Raw genomic sequence first — 14,950 nt, 5'->3', positions numbered from 1 at the left:
TGGTCAGTGGTTCCTTGTCATCTAATCTGATATTTCAATCATCCAGGTCTTTCCTTAATGAAATAATGTAAAACCCTTTAAGACTGAATGGCTCATCCAAGGCCAGCTGGGCCCTGGGACCACTGCCTGGGGACAGGATGGATGCCATAGATGGTAACATTTACTTTAACTACCAAGGACTTTATCATGGAATACTCCAGCTTTAAACTAAATGCATGAAAACGAGAAGTTGTGGTTGCTGGGCAGAAACACTAAAGGCTGACAAGTAAAGTGGAAGGGATAATAAATTTGCATCAATGAAATTACATTGGATTGATATTTCTGTTGATAACTTTAAAACAAAACCTCAAGGAGAGAGAATCTTTAAATCCCCTATTAGACGACCCAAACAAAAAAAAAATGTGATATTATCTTCATTATTCAAATAGGCAAATTTGTTTTTCACCTCACACAAATGTTTATGCTAGTGGTTTATATATACTAGCATCAATACTAGTGAGACCCTTATTATGAGGTAGTATATAATTTGTGCATAAAGGTACACGTGAGTTAAAAGCCAAAATGTGCATGTAGTTCCCCATATGTCCGATCGAGATGAAAATTACATCAATTAATTCTATTTATAACATGATTACATGTGTGAAATAGGCTGTTTTAGAAAGGTACTATTGTTTAATCCAGAAATATCCAAGATGCCATCTCATCAAATGTGAGAGAAACCTTGTTCATTAGTTACCCCATCAGACTGCCCCTTCATTAATTTGCCAAATGACCACAGAGTGGTAGGTTTAATGTGATGTCACTTTGGGTTCATTGTCTAATCAAACACATTTACTGATTAGATTAGAGAAATTATACACAACTAAAAAGGGAGTGGTTTCTGTTCTTTTAAAGTTTAAACACCTAGATTCTGAGGACAGACACTCACATAGTCACTCACTGGCTGGTAGAGATGAAGAAGGCAGAAAGGAGAGTTAATAACATCAGGAATGGGATGTAATAGATTTCTCACCTTTTGAACCCATTTGTGTGTACTGGGAGCTCTGTTGACTCATTTTCTATATAATGTACACGCACAAAAAAGCAAAGGACATCTCACTGTGTGAATACTTAGAAAATTAAATCAATTAAAGTGCCCCATCAAGCAGAATATCATTACTAGTGATGAATTGCTCAAGACAAAGGAGGATGGGTGATTATTCGATACCCATTCTCCTGCCATAAATTGACCATTGAAAATGAGAAAAGTACGCTTTTTCACATTAATGCAATAGAAATACCACTGAAGGGAATTTAGCAAACCTACATGTTGAACATACATCTTCCTTTTACAAGCAATTTACATGCAGGAATATCTAGAAGCCAGTGGTTCAATTTGGTTTTTTCAAGTATGTTGTTTGAAATTGTGACATGTTGGGTGGCTTATATTTTCAATAAAGGGAAAGTGTAGAGAATTAGGTGGCCTGGGATGTTTTGAATCAATGGTGCATATGTGCCCAGGGTAAACGAAATATACATATGGTGATGTGTGTGTTTCAAAAGTCTATATGTTTATACCTGTAGCATTAAAAACTGAGGTGCTTAGTTTACTGATCATTTTTGATAATTTTCATTGGAATTTTATGCATGCATAACTTGGTTGATATTTAAGTTATTTCAAGTATTTATATTTTATTAATAAAAAGAGCTTCAGTGCATCCCTGTGGGCCTGATTCACGGAACATTTTCCTATGGGATTGCCCCATTATAAAACACTTCCATGAATCAGGCCCTGTGTGTGTCTTGTCCCAAAAGGGGAGGAAGGCGCTAGGGAATCAATGCTGTTAAATTGGGGGTCCCAAATTCACAAAAAGTACGTGAAAATTGTGCATGCTTGGTTTGCGGTAGGTCGAAAGGTCCCCTGAATTAACTGTCTCCCGGTTAAAACATCATACATGGCTCAACACTGTTAAGCACCCAAAGACAAGAATATGATATAATGAAGCAGCCCTGTATCCTGGTCCACTTTTGGGATCATAGTGACTTTTAAACCACCTTATCTGCTTTTTCTTCTAAGACAGTGTAGTGGAGGAGCCAAATGCCTCTACCGGAAGTCCCGCCCCCATTCTTCCTATATGTTGGAAGTCGGAAATTGTGACATGCACAATGCCAGTATTGGTATCTATCCCACAAAGGATCCTCAAAACAAGGTGTCCATAAAGAAAGCTCTACATAATGTATCCACAAAGAAATGACAGCCTCTTAAAGGAAGTCCTTGAAGAAGTGTGAAGAGACAAGAGACTGGTGATGTTACATGAAGCAGAGATGACGCACCAAGATGCCGAAGAAGAAAATATATAGACCTTATAGATTCTGATGATGAAATAAAGAGTTGAGTAACATTTCATGTGCGAGAATGAAGAGTGCACATACAAGGGCACTGAAGAAAATGCAAATCACTTTATAACTGTATAGATTCTGTAACACAAGTAGACTAAGTAATCATACGGCTGGCTTTCGTAGTGAATAGACTGCAGGCGGTGCCACCAATATATATATATATATGTGTGTGTGTATAGAAACTGGTTGTTCCACGTCGTGTTTAAGCAAACTAGGACCCCATGAGCGAAAGGGCTGAGAGTGTGGCGCAGTAGAAAAAAAACAGCTGACGATAGAGGAGTAACCAAGAAGGCTTGTCTGGCCAAGTGTCAGGGGTTGAGGCAGCCAAGAAACTGGTTATCTATTCGAGAAGATACAATGAACGTGAGAGGTGAGGCGAGCTCATGTTGAGGTGTAATGGAAAAACACTATGAGTGCCAGTTTTTATTCATTTAATAATATTAAATACAAAGAAGTGTCACATGGTCTAGATGGAAATAGACTTTGGGCAAGTTACATCGAGACTGAAGATAAGATTGTGCTCACATGCCCTGTTATTCTCAGGCACAATGATACTTTGCAAGGTAGAGTTCAAAGGAGTGATGATGGATAATGGGCTAATTGGGTGGGAAGGAATGGTCACGTCCACCCACAAACACCGAGGGTACCAGCTTGCATGCTGCTGGTGAGTGGAATATTCTAAAAAGGTACAAGCATGCCAACCAATTGAAGAGGGCCACGTAGCAAAGAGCCTTATAGTATAGTTTTAAAGCCAATGAAACATGTATTTCATGACACCGAAGATGACTTGCACTAGGGGTGGACACACGTTGTCTACCTGACTCTAGAGACCAAATCCTAATCCTATCCCACATAAAAAGTATACCTAGATGTTCCCCGTAGACCAACCACAACCCCAAGTAGGTTTTCTTATTTTTCCATGTAGTATGACATCAATGATGATGGACTTTTACTATATAAATGTAATTTTTTATGAAATGCTTTGAGAACTCTTGAGAGAGATTTGAACGAACGTCCATTGATGTCTGTTGTACTCAGTTATGTTTTGACAACTTCCGGAGTCCGTCTTATTATTGGTGTCAGAGTAAATTCTGCATCCCCATCCATCTAATAAATTGTTACCTCGCTTAAAGGGCCTACGGCTTCATGTGGTAGCAGAGAGAGGATGGTTAGAGTAACCATTGACCAGTAGGTTTCTAGTGTTTCGGACAATCGGACACCCTCCTCCATCTAGCTGCAAGATCGTGAAGTTTGCTGTGGAGAGCGGCCGATACAGAAAACGTGCAAGAAGATTGGTACAGGTGGGATGGCTTCCTCTTTGAGGAAATCCCTCCTGGTTTCCACAGGCGCTGAGCGGACCTAAGGCGACGATGGTCGATTGGAGGAGGAGGCCGATACTGAAGGTTTTGAGCTGAAGAGCGAATAGTGAGCAGATTGAGGGGAATGGCAAAATAAGGGGATGGGATTGGGGTAATGTAGAAAAGTAACATGGAGTTTGCCTAGTATAAACAAAGAGCGTTTAGTATGTAACGAAGAGCATTTCAACAAGGAACGTTTAATAGAGCCCGGTTTCCTACCTCAATGCAGGTCTAGAAGGAGTCATTTAAAAACCCCAAGGGGGTAAATAGGCAGCACATAAACAGGTTGATGATAGGGAATGACTCAAACTCCAATCAGGCTATTTTAGGGCTAGGAGAAAAGGAGTACCATGGTATATATGTGAAAAATCAACTATCTGTTGGTGTATTTTGTAAATGAAAAGAGGTGTCAAAGAGCGACAAAAGTAAACTGTGTAAAGGTGAAGTAGAGATTAAAAGTTATTACCTATCTATTATTCATTGTCAGCACTGACCGAAAAGTAGGTTGAGATAATTGAGAAATAGAGGCTTTGAGCGGTGAAGGCTCAAGCACGCTCATATTTTCATATTTGTGGTTTTTCTGAAACATATCTGTGTGAACAACGGTAAGTATGGACAGTCAATTGAGGCTCGTCACAATGGGAGATATTACTCCACTGATGCACCTGTGCAAAATGCTGCAAAACATGCGCCTAAGCTCAAACAGTATAGTGAGGAATGGGTAAAAGGTACAGCAGACAAACTGTTCATGCCTTGGCCACAAGGGGGATCGCTGTCAAAAGCAGTATTGCAACACACAACCATATACGTGTACGCTTGCTTCGGACACAGGGAAGAAATTGGAGAAGAGGCTAGCTATTTTAGAGATTTGGAAGATGTATCAGGAAGAGAGAGAGGATCCGCCACCTGAGGATTGGATGCTTAATCAGTGTAAGGAGGAAGGTGCCAAGCCTTTTTCTCCCCTTGCCCTCACCTGAAGTAAAAGGCGTCAGTACAGAAAGCGTACGATTGTATCCATTGAAGGAACTGAAAGCGGCATCAGGGTATACTAATCTGATATATGAACTGCCTGCTTTAATAGTGATGATAGTCCAGAGGAGACTAGGATGAGAGAAGAGACCATTAAGGTTGTACAAAACAGGGAAGAAAAGAGTGAATGACCGATTATATCAATAGAGATCGAACGAAAGATTAAAAAATGAAAAGGAGAAAAGAACGAAGCTAATTATGTAATGCTCATACAGAATGAATGGATGAGAGGACAGATATTGCTCAAACTTGATGGGAAAATATTGAGGAAGTTAGACAAAGGGAAGATTAAGACGAACAGGACAGAAAATACAAGGAACGAGAAAAGCGATTGAAAGAGGATGAACATAAGAGAAAGAGCAGGCAGGGATGAGAACAAATTCATCAGGAAGAACAGCAAATGAAGGAAGAAATTGCAGAGGAGCAAAGGAAATATGACAATAGACAAAGAGCAATCGAAGACCGAGACAGGCAGGACACGAAGAGAGAATAGGAAGAAGCACAGACTTGAAGGGATAAAAGGATAAAAATACGAAAGGAAGAAGAAGAGAGTAGAGCGAATAATCAATGCCAAATGGATCAAGGAGAAAATGGGTTCATGCCACAAGGCAGAGGAATGGGCTACAGAGGAAGGGGTGGTTTTCAGAATAACCAAGGTGGGTTTCAGAATATGCAGAATGATAATCAGAATATGCAAGGAGAATTTAATCAAGGGTGTCAAATCAGAAGAGTTACTCCTGTTTGTTGGACATGTGGGATGACAGGGCAAATTACACAAACATGTGGAAGCCAAGGGTATGTACAGAATGGGCAATTCTCAAGAGGGGGACAGTTTATCCTCCAACATATAGCTCACAAGTTAGGGATGGGTTCATCCAAGATTAGACGGTGTATCAAGCACAAGTGCTGCTAATACAATAGGCATTGCAGCCACTGCAAGCACCATTGAATCCCTCACAAGGGCAGTCACAGCACGCATCCATGCAGATACAGCAAAATGCAAACACAGGACAACTACTGACACCTAGAGTAGGTGGTGTCACTGTGGTAAGAGGGAGGCCTTTTATGGGTATTGGGATAAGTATGTATCCACAATAGGACAGCTCACAGGTTGACTTGATGCGTTCAGTACTATCAGTGATACCAGACCCCGAAGAGGACCCAAGGGTTGGTGTGACAATAGGAGGCAAAACTTTTTTCTTTTTTAGTAGATACTGGTGCTACTTGCTCATGTATACGAGAGGGAAAGTAACCAATATTGGGAAGTGCCATGAATGCTCAAGGATTCTCTGGAGCTACAAGCAGAGTCCCTCTTACTGATGAATTACCAGTCTCCATCAGAGAGTGTGACATGTCTGTTCCATTATTGTACTCAAGGCAGCCACCAGTCAACATTCTAGGAAGAGATTTAATGACAAAATTGATAATGATCATTTATTTCACTGATGAAGGCACAGTGTGTTCCACTCCAGAGATACTTTATATGAACGTGGGCAAATTTATATTGCTGTTTACAGAAAAAATGGCTCTGTGAGGAATGCCATTAGAGCAAAAAGTCTTTTTTTTATGGGGTACACATTTTGTTGACATGGCTACCCGGCTTAGTGGGAAGGATTATGAGACTACCCGATGAGTTTTAGTTGAGGCCACAGATGCCTATGGACGAAGAGGGGGGAAGATTATTCCCCTATTGTTAAATGCAGCCATAGTATGAGGGGCCTTGCTCGAAGGAACTGATGATGAGGGCAGGCCATAGAGGACAGTGATTGCCGTTGGAGAAGGGTATAGACTGACTGATGTCACAGAAGAAGACGTGTTCAGAGATGATCCATCCGATGATGAAGTGATATTCGAGGTAAGTATTACATATTGGATCAGAATAGAGAAAAGAGAGATCCCACAGCAAATGGTGCTAGTACGACAGTGCCCAGAAATTTTTGATGGAGATTTGGAAAAAGTGGCAATCTCTTTATGGACTACAGGCACCTATGACATATGCCTATTGAAGGGGATAGGGGAGGTTAAGATTAAGTTGAGGCCAGGAGCAATGTTATTTTGCGCAAGACAGAACCCAATGTTTTGATAGGTGGATGAGGGCATTTTTAAGACTATATCAGTCCGGATGGAACAAGGTATTTTATTGACGTCAGACTATCAAAAAATCAAAGGGACGGTTGTGAAGATTTATGTGAAGATTTATGCAAGATATGAGACCGATCAACCAGATTGTAGAGGCAGAGTTTCCTTTAGTTCCGAATCCTGTGACAATATTATGCAGTATCCCAGCAGAAGCTCATTTTTTTACAGTGATTGACTTAAGAAAGGCGTTTTTCTCAATCCCGCTGCATAAGATCTTGCGTCATTTACGTTTCATTAAACTAAACTGAAACGCACTTGTTTGCCCCAAGGGTACTGTGATTATCCATCAATCTTTAACAGGGTCCTTCAAATGGACTAAGCAATATTGATTTAGTACATAGATTATATTTTGGTTTGCAGTAAAACAGAAGATGAGTGCAGACAAGACTTGATTCAGTTACTTACTATCCTGGCAGAAAAAGGATATAAGGTAGACAAAGAGAAGAGAAACTGCAATATTGTCTAGAAGAAGTGTTGTATAAAGGTCAGTTGATCTCACATGAAGGGCAAAGGGTTACACCTGAAAGAGCTGAGGCGATCATGAAAACAGTAAAACCTCACACGATAAAACACATGTGAAGGTTTTTGGGATTACGCAACTATGTTAGAGTGTGGGTATTTGATTATAGTTCATAAACAAGACCCCTTTTGCAGGCTCTGAAGAAAGCACAAGCGAATAAGGGAAAAAAGTAGAATGGACTGAGGAAATGGAGGAAGGGTTTGAAGAATTAAAGAAGGCAATTTGTACAGCTCCAGTTTTAGGAATTCCCAACTATGATAAGGAATTATATTTGCACATAAATGGGGCAGTCATGGCAGCAGTACATACACAGAGAACTTCATTAGGGTGTAAATCTTTGGCATATTATAGTGCGATTCTGGATCCAGTTATGAAGTTGCTCTTTCCTTGCAAACAGTCGCTGGAAGCAGCCGTGTTTGCAATAGAGAAGTCTACTAGTATTGGGATGGGGTGTCCTATGACATTGTTTGTTGAGCATGCTTTGTTTGCCATTTTGGAAAAGCCTACGGGTACATTGACACCTCAGAGAGATTCTACATATGAAGTAGTTATATCGAATCCAGTAATCAAAATAGTTAAGTCTAAAAACGTGAACCCCACCACGTTTGTAGCTGAGCCTGTGGCCGAGGATGAGCATGTGCATGATTGCGCTAACTATGAGGAATTCTATGACACCATTCCGTGAGTAAAGGAAAATGCGTTACCATGAGGGGAGATTCTCTTCATTGATGGGTCTCAAAAAAATCAATCAAACTAGTGGGGGAAGGCATTGCGGTTCAGCTGTGGTAAAACACAGATCCAATGGTGAATTTGAAGTGGTAGCAAGTGCAAGACTACCGTCTCACTTTTCAAAACAAGCAGCAGAATTGGTGGCACTTATTGTCACGCCCATAAAACACACAGGGTAGGAAGTAATGGTATACAGTGGTTCTACCTATGTGACGTCAACCGTGCACACAGGGCTAGCATGTTGGAATAGGAGATGCAACCTCCGATTTGATGGCACTCCAGTGCAACATGCTGCATTATTGGACCGGCTTATTAAGGCACTACAACTCCCAGTAGCCATTACAAAAGTTAAATGTGCAGCACATACTAAGCAAACTGACTTTATCTCTCGCGGGAACGAAGCCACAGACAAAGAGGCCAAAAGGGTTGCATATTTACCAGATATTTCATGTTTTGATGCTCCAGATGTAAAGGAAAAAGGAGTTATGATCATGACAGTAAATTAAGGGTTTAATCATTTATCAAGAACATAGTTGGAGGAAGTTCAAGGCAGTGTGCCAAAGGAAGAGCAGGAATTGTGGAAACGTTCTTAGTCCCCCTCTGAAAAATTATGGCGACAGGACATCACTGGAAAGCTGTGATGCCTGTAGCTTTGTTAAGGGTAGCGCTTGAACAGCTGCACTACCCCTTGCATGTAACTAGGGAAAGCCTTGCAGCAGCTATTACGAAGGACTGGTTTGTACCGAATCTGTAAGAACACGTTGCATTTTATGTAGTAAATTGCATCATATGTCAAAGGTTTACTGCTGGGCATACACTGCGAACGATCAGAGAAGTGGTTCCTCGACAAAATGGTCCTTCTCAGTATTTACACATCGATTATGTTGATATGCTGCAAGTATGCAGTGGATATAGGTATATGATAGTGGTGGTGTTTCCCTTTTCAAGGTGGATCGAAACAGGTCCATGTACACACCCTGAGGCCACTTGCGCAGTGAAGTTTTTAGTCCGAGAAGTCTTTCCCAGATGGGGAGTATGTGAAGAGCTGAGATCCGACAATGGGCCCTGTTAGGAAAGATTTCATGATTGTAGGTAATTTTCCTTCCATGTGGCAACCTCCAAACTTTTTGCTGTTGTTTTACACCCTGATCTAGACTTTGCCGGAGAAGCGCAGCCTTCCGCCGCACTCCTCCGGGCTTTCGCTCCATTCTTACTGGGTAACTGACATGCCCTTAAGACAGTCAGTACTGGGAGACTTTGTTTCCCTTAGTCCTTTCCTCATGTTGCAGCTTTTGAGCAACATGAAACAAGAGTGCACCGTAACTTACATTACCACGCTCTGGGGCCTCTAGTCATTCCAATGGCCCTAGAAACTCTCGCTGGACTTATCATGAAATGTGCAAGTGTGTCACGGACGGGACTGGTGGCAGCTATCGTTTCTTTGTGTTTTTAACCCCTTTTTGCCATGTTAACCGCGCTTCCCGCGTTTGGCCCAAATGGGTGGCCTGGCCTCCAAAATGGCCATGCCACAAGGTTCTTTGTCCTGTCCGCTGACCGTCTTGCCCCTTCACCTTCCCCCAGGTCGAGCCGAACTGGGGCAGTCCTTATTTGGTCATGCACTTTCCCGCGAAACACAACGCTTTCGCGGGCTTCTGCATGCCTTGTGTGTGCCTCCAGGATGTGGGCTGGGATGTCTGTTCCCAATACACATCCTGGGTGCCAGAGAGTCTAGAGTGTCTTGAATGCCTGGGACCACCGTGGTCCGTGATAGGTCCACGTATGGTGTGAGTGTTTTGTGAGCAGATCTCCCATTGGGTCCTCTCCGTTTTGGCGCGAAGGGAACTCTGGATAAGAGGAGGCTGGAAACAGCACTACCATGTTGATCTTCTGAGTTCTCACGAACAAAGGATAAGGAGCCAAGTATCCTGCAACTAAGAAGCTGAGTCGAGGAATCGCTGGTGACTCGCTGAAGGTTTGGCACCCTGCACTGCGGTCGTCCTGTGAGACCCCTCTGCCTCTGATCGAACGAGAAGGCCTGTACTGGCGCTTCGACCCTTTAGAATAGTGGGAACAACTATTCTCACCATCTTCACCAAATCCTGTAAGTAAGCCTTCGGAAGTGTCCCTGGGCCATCCAGTGGACTGACCAGCCTACACAGGAACCTTGCTCTGTCACTGCCGTCTGGCTTCCTGCTAATCCCGTGTCCTCGGCACTCTCACACGATTTGTACACTTGGCATTCCCAGGTCTGAAGTGAGACGTGTGCTTTGGGACCGGAATACCTGAGGTTGCCGAGTTGCCCTGCTGTGGTAACAAACCTGTGCATGTTTGCTGCATTTGGGACACCCTCGACCCTGACTCCTGCTGTTGTGGAATCTACATAGAGTCGAGACATCCTGCTGATCGCATCTGAACCTGCCAGTACCGAAACAGAACCGGAGAAGCCTGGGTCTGCCTGCATAGTTAGGGTGAGTAGTCAATACCCTAACCGTTCACCCTCCCGCAGGAGCCTGTGGCTCTCCACCGCTGTCATAAACAGCAACCCTTTTCTGCGCTCGCGCCCTGCTTTTGCCCACAAGTGGAGGCCGCGCTTGAGTAGCGGGGACCTGTTCATCATCGTTTTGTTCACCTCTCTGAACTGCCTGAGTTCCCTGAAGAGACTCTCCTTTGCCTGTTGGCACCCGCTTGTGCAGGTACTTTTGAGCACAAGGCACCACTCTTCGTAGGGCTCGGACTTCCTTCTAGTTAGGTGGCCTCTGATGTCGAACTGGGTCTAACGATTACTTGCACTGCCTGTTTTCCTCCCCATCTAGGTGGTCTGCATATTTTGTGCTTCTAACTCTTTAGACCCCTTGGTCTTGTATATATATTGTATTGCTTGTGATGTGTTGGTTTATTGGAGTTTTACCATGATTCTCTACTATGGTCGATATTACAAAGGCCTTGTAATAAATGTGTCTATATTTTTAATATAACACCTGTCTGGAGTAATTTGTAAGTGTCCTTGCTTTGTGTGCTCATTGCGGGGTTTCACCCTCACCCCTCTTGAGACCTAGTCTTGACAGCCGCCATCGCTACCCTGATTGGTCTGGCTTGTCCAGAGGTTACCCTGTTCCAAGAAACTAGGCTGGCCTTCTGAACCTCTGCCCTCCAGGACAGAGTTCAGAAATCCATCTTAACAGGCCCCTTTTTGTTAATGAAGTATTTGAACCCATTAGCCTATTGCTTAGTATAAAACACAAGTTTTATTCTGCTTATCACCCACAAGTGAACAGGATATCCGAGAGACTCAACAGTCTCCTTAAATAGAGAATTGCAGAATTAAAATTGACATTGAAGAAGGGAGGGCTGCACTGCCTGCTCCTTGCATTATATGCATTAAGGAACCAGCCTGGGTCGGACCACCAACTCACACCCCCCGAACTAGTGCAGGGAGGTGAATGAGAACGCTTTTGTATCCTCCATTGGGGAGCAGAAGTGATGTCCATTAGACTGTAGAAATGGTAGGAAATTATCTAAGTGCCTATTTGACATGTATGATGGCTAGTATCTCTGTCATTTCAGATCAACTCAAGTGCAAGAGGGGTCAGTCTCAGGACACAGATGAAGACCATTCAGCAACCAGAACCCAAGAACATTTATCTGTACCCAGACTATTTGTTGGAGACCCAGTTCTACTGCGTAATTTCACCCAGAAGTGGCACGAGCCACGCTTTAGTGGTCCATACATTGTTGAGAACATTACTCCCTCAGCAGTAAAAGTTCATGAAAGATGTGCCTGGATCCACTTTAGTGACGTAAAGCCTTATGCTGGTGAGACTGATGCACCCTCAACCATTCATTCAAAAGCAAGACAAGAAGAAGAAGTTCAGCATGTGCAGACTTGATTGATGATGAGGAAGAAGGACGCCAAGGTTGCTGAATAAATAAATTCAAGTGTGCATTTTGACTGCGGTTCAGCCCCTGAACTCTTTATAGATATTATAGCAAGGGTGCCATCCAAGTTCTTGAGTCACGGGAATCTTTGAATTGAACTAATAGAAAGTGCTGACATTCTAAATATGCTGAATCTAGAGTTTGAATTTGGCGACTGGAAACGTGAGCTGTTTCCATATTCATTACTCACTGAGTTTCTTTTTGGTTAATCCAATGGTCCTGTCTGATATCGATGTTGATGGCCATAGGATACTTCTCGCTTTCATTTTACAAGCTTATCCTGCTCTTGTTGGGTGTAGTACTAATATACACATTTTTTCTATAGGATCCTAAAAATGGCTCTGCAATCAGGAGGCAGCTTGTGGCAATAGTTGAACAGATCCTACAGTTACCTGATCATTTAACAGGGTTGCCTGATTAAAAAGGTTTTTTCCTTCCTTAAAGCAGTATACAGGCACAATGAGGACTGTCGAGACTGGGAAAGTTTCGGAAAGTGAGAAAACTGGAAAATCGTAAATGGTGGGGATTAATGTACTGGTGCATAAATTATGATCAACATTTATTATTGTTTTCCTGATTTTGATAATCCATACTGTCTACTTCATTGTTCCAAGCAAGGTGGAAGTCCCTTTGATTCTTCCCACTCCAGTGACTTATGCAGATTTATATATTTCTGAAAGGCCAACACCATTTGTGATTATCACTACACCAGTGACACATGAAAGGTCACCTATTTCTCTTACAAGTATTCCTATGATTCCCCCTGTAGGAAGGACCCTTATTGATTTACTTCATGAGTATTAAGCACAAGGGAAGATGATTATGAGTTAAATAATTATCTAGACATTACAGCACATTTGGGGAATAACACGTGGTATCAGTACATGAAAAAAGTAGGAGACAGTCCCTCTAAGGAGAGTTGCTATGTCTGTGCTATCATACCTTATTCCATTGGGAAGATATTAATAGCTATAGAAGCAGCAGTCCAGAAAGCTCATTGTCTGACACACCTTGCACTCTGCAATACGAGAGGTCAGTTTCAGGGTCGAACGGCATCTTTGGTATGGGTAAACAAAAAAAGACAGCTCCAGAAGAAGATCGTTATGTGCAAGTTTTAAAGACAAGAGAGAGACCACAACCCAGAGATCATGTGATAAGATATGTATGGCCTGGAACGAATGGAGCAGGAATCCGATGGTAAGTAAACAAAAAGCTTGATTGTCCAGGAAAGAATTAAGAAGAAATACGAAGATGTAAGGAGAGAGGCCAACTGCAAATCAAGGAAACAGTACTGTCTGCAGACGGTTGGGGGAAGGCATGATTTTGTGGAGAGTAGTAGCAATAACAGGATATTATGAACCAGCTATAGATTCTGTGGAGAAGGAATGCAAATATCAAAGTTGCTGACATGGGTTGATGACAAAGGAGGCCTGTTGCAGATAGTGCCTCTGGCTAGGGCAGAGCTATGTTTCAGAAACAATGGCACAAGAAATGTGTCACTAAAACAACATATAATCCCAACATGTTTCTGTTCTTTAAAGCCAGAAACATGTTGGGATTATGTCTGTGTCCATTTGTAAGTGGTTTATTTGAAATTTAGCTTTTTAGATTTTGTAGGTTTTAGTGGTAGTTTTGTACACTGTGTTAGGTGTGGATAGTATCTTATGTTTTAATTTAAATATTCTGTATTAAACAAAAATGTTTTTTGAAATTTGGAATGTTGCACGCAGTCTATGTTGTCAAGACCTGTAGTGCCGGAGAATCTGTCAGAGGTGTCTAATCGTTGCGGGAGAAGGAGGGGTGGAAGTAGAGAAAGTTTACCATCTTATCCTTCTTTTATAATATAATCTATGTTCCTATTGGTGGAGTAAGATGTGGTACATATAAATAGGATCCTGTGTACCTATTTGATTACATTGTATATTGATGGTCCATGTTCCATTGGTGATTCCAAAGAGTGACCTGAATATTGGGGAGTTCCAAAGAGCAGATGCTTACCTGAGAAAGAGGAGATCAGTTGAATGTCTCAATCGAACAAAGAGACATAACTATTTTTCAGCTAAATCCACAGAAGCTTTCGATGCTATTCCGTATGAACGCAGGTTGTTTAGTCTGACTTCAGCAGTATTCACGGAAATCTTCATGCAAGGGATCCTGAAGATGGCAAATGCCAAATGGTTACAGATTACACAATGGGAACATGTGCAGATGATCAACACTTCCATAAAGGGATTCAACATGATCAAGGAAGAACTGAGAGCCATAAGACTGATGACTCTTCAGAATAGATATGTTCTGGCCATGATTACAGCTATATATTGAGTTGTTTGTGCCAAAATTGGAGAATCATGTTGCATATTCATGCCTTCTCATGATGATGAGAATGGGACCTTATCACAGACCAAAATGATGCTGATGAATCTGCACATCAAGATGGAAGATGAAACAGAAGATATTGCAGATGACAGTTGCTTTGCATCAATCTTCTCATGGGTTCCACAATGGATGATGTATATTTTCAAGTTTCTCAGAGCATTATTGGTGATGATCATGTTTGGATTCTGTGTAATCAGAATACTAATCACACAGTGCAAGAAAACAGGAAAGGAAGCAGTAGGAATGAAGATCATGATCGATGTTGAGAGTGGCTTTGGACCCGAAGAGCTGACATATGAAGAAATCAGAAAATATATTGAAGCCATCATTCTAGCACCAGAGGGAATGAAGTTCCTGTATCTGAGAAACCACAAGAAGTATGTGGGTTGATGGATCTACTGCAGTCCCAATGGACAATGTAGCCGCATGACCTGGAGTGTTGATGAACATGTCAAATCAGCACGATCTCTAAAAGGAGTAATGA

Source organism: Ambystoma mexicanum, chromosome 6q (assembly GCF_040938575.1).
Source record: "Ambystoma mexicanum isolate Mex_15411 chromosome 6q, UKY_AmexF1_1, whole genome shotgun sequence".
NCBI lineage: Eukaryota > Metazoa > Chordata > Amphibia > Caudata > Ambystomatidae > Ambystoma > Ambystoma mexicanum.
Note: the sequence above shows the minus strand (reverse complement) of the source record.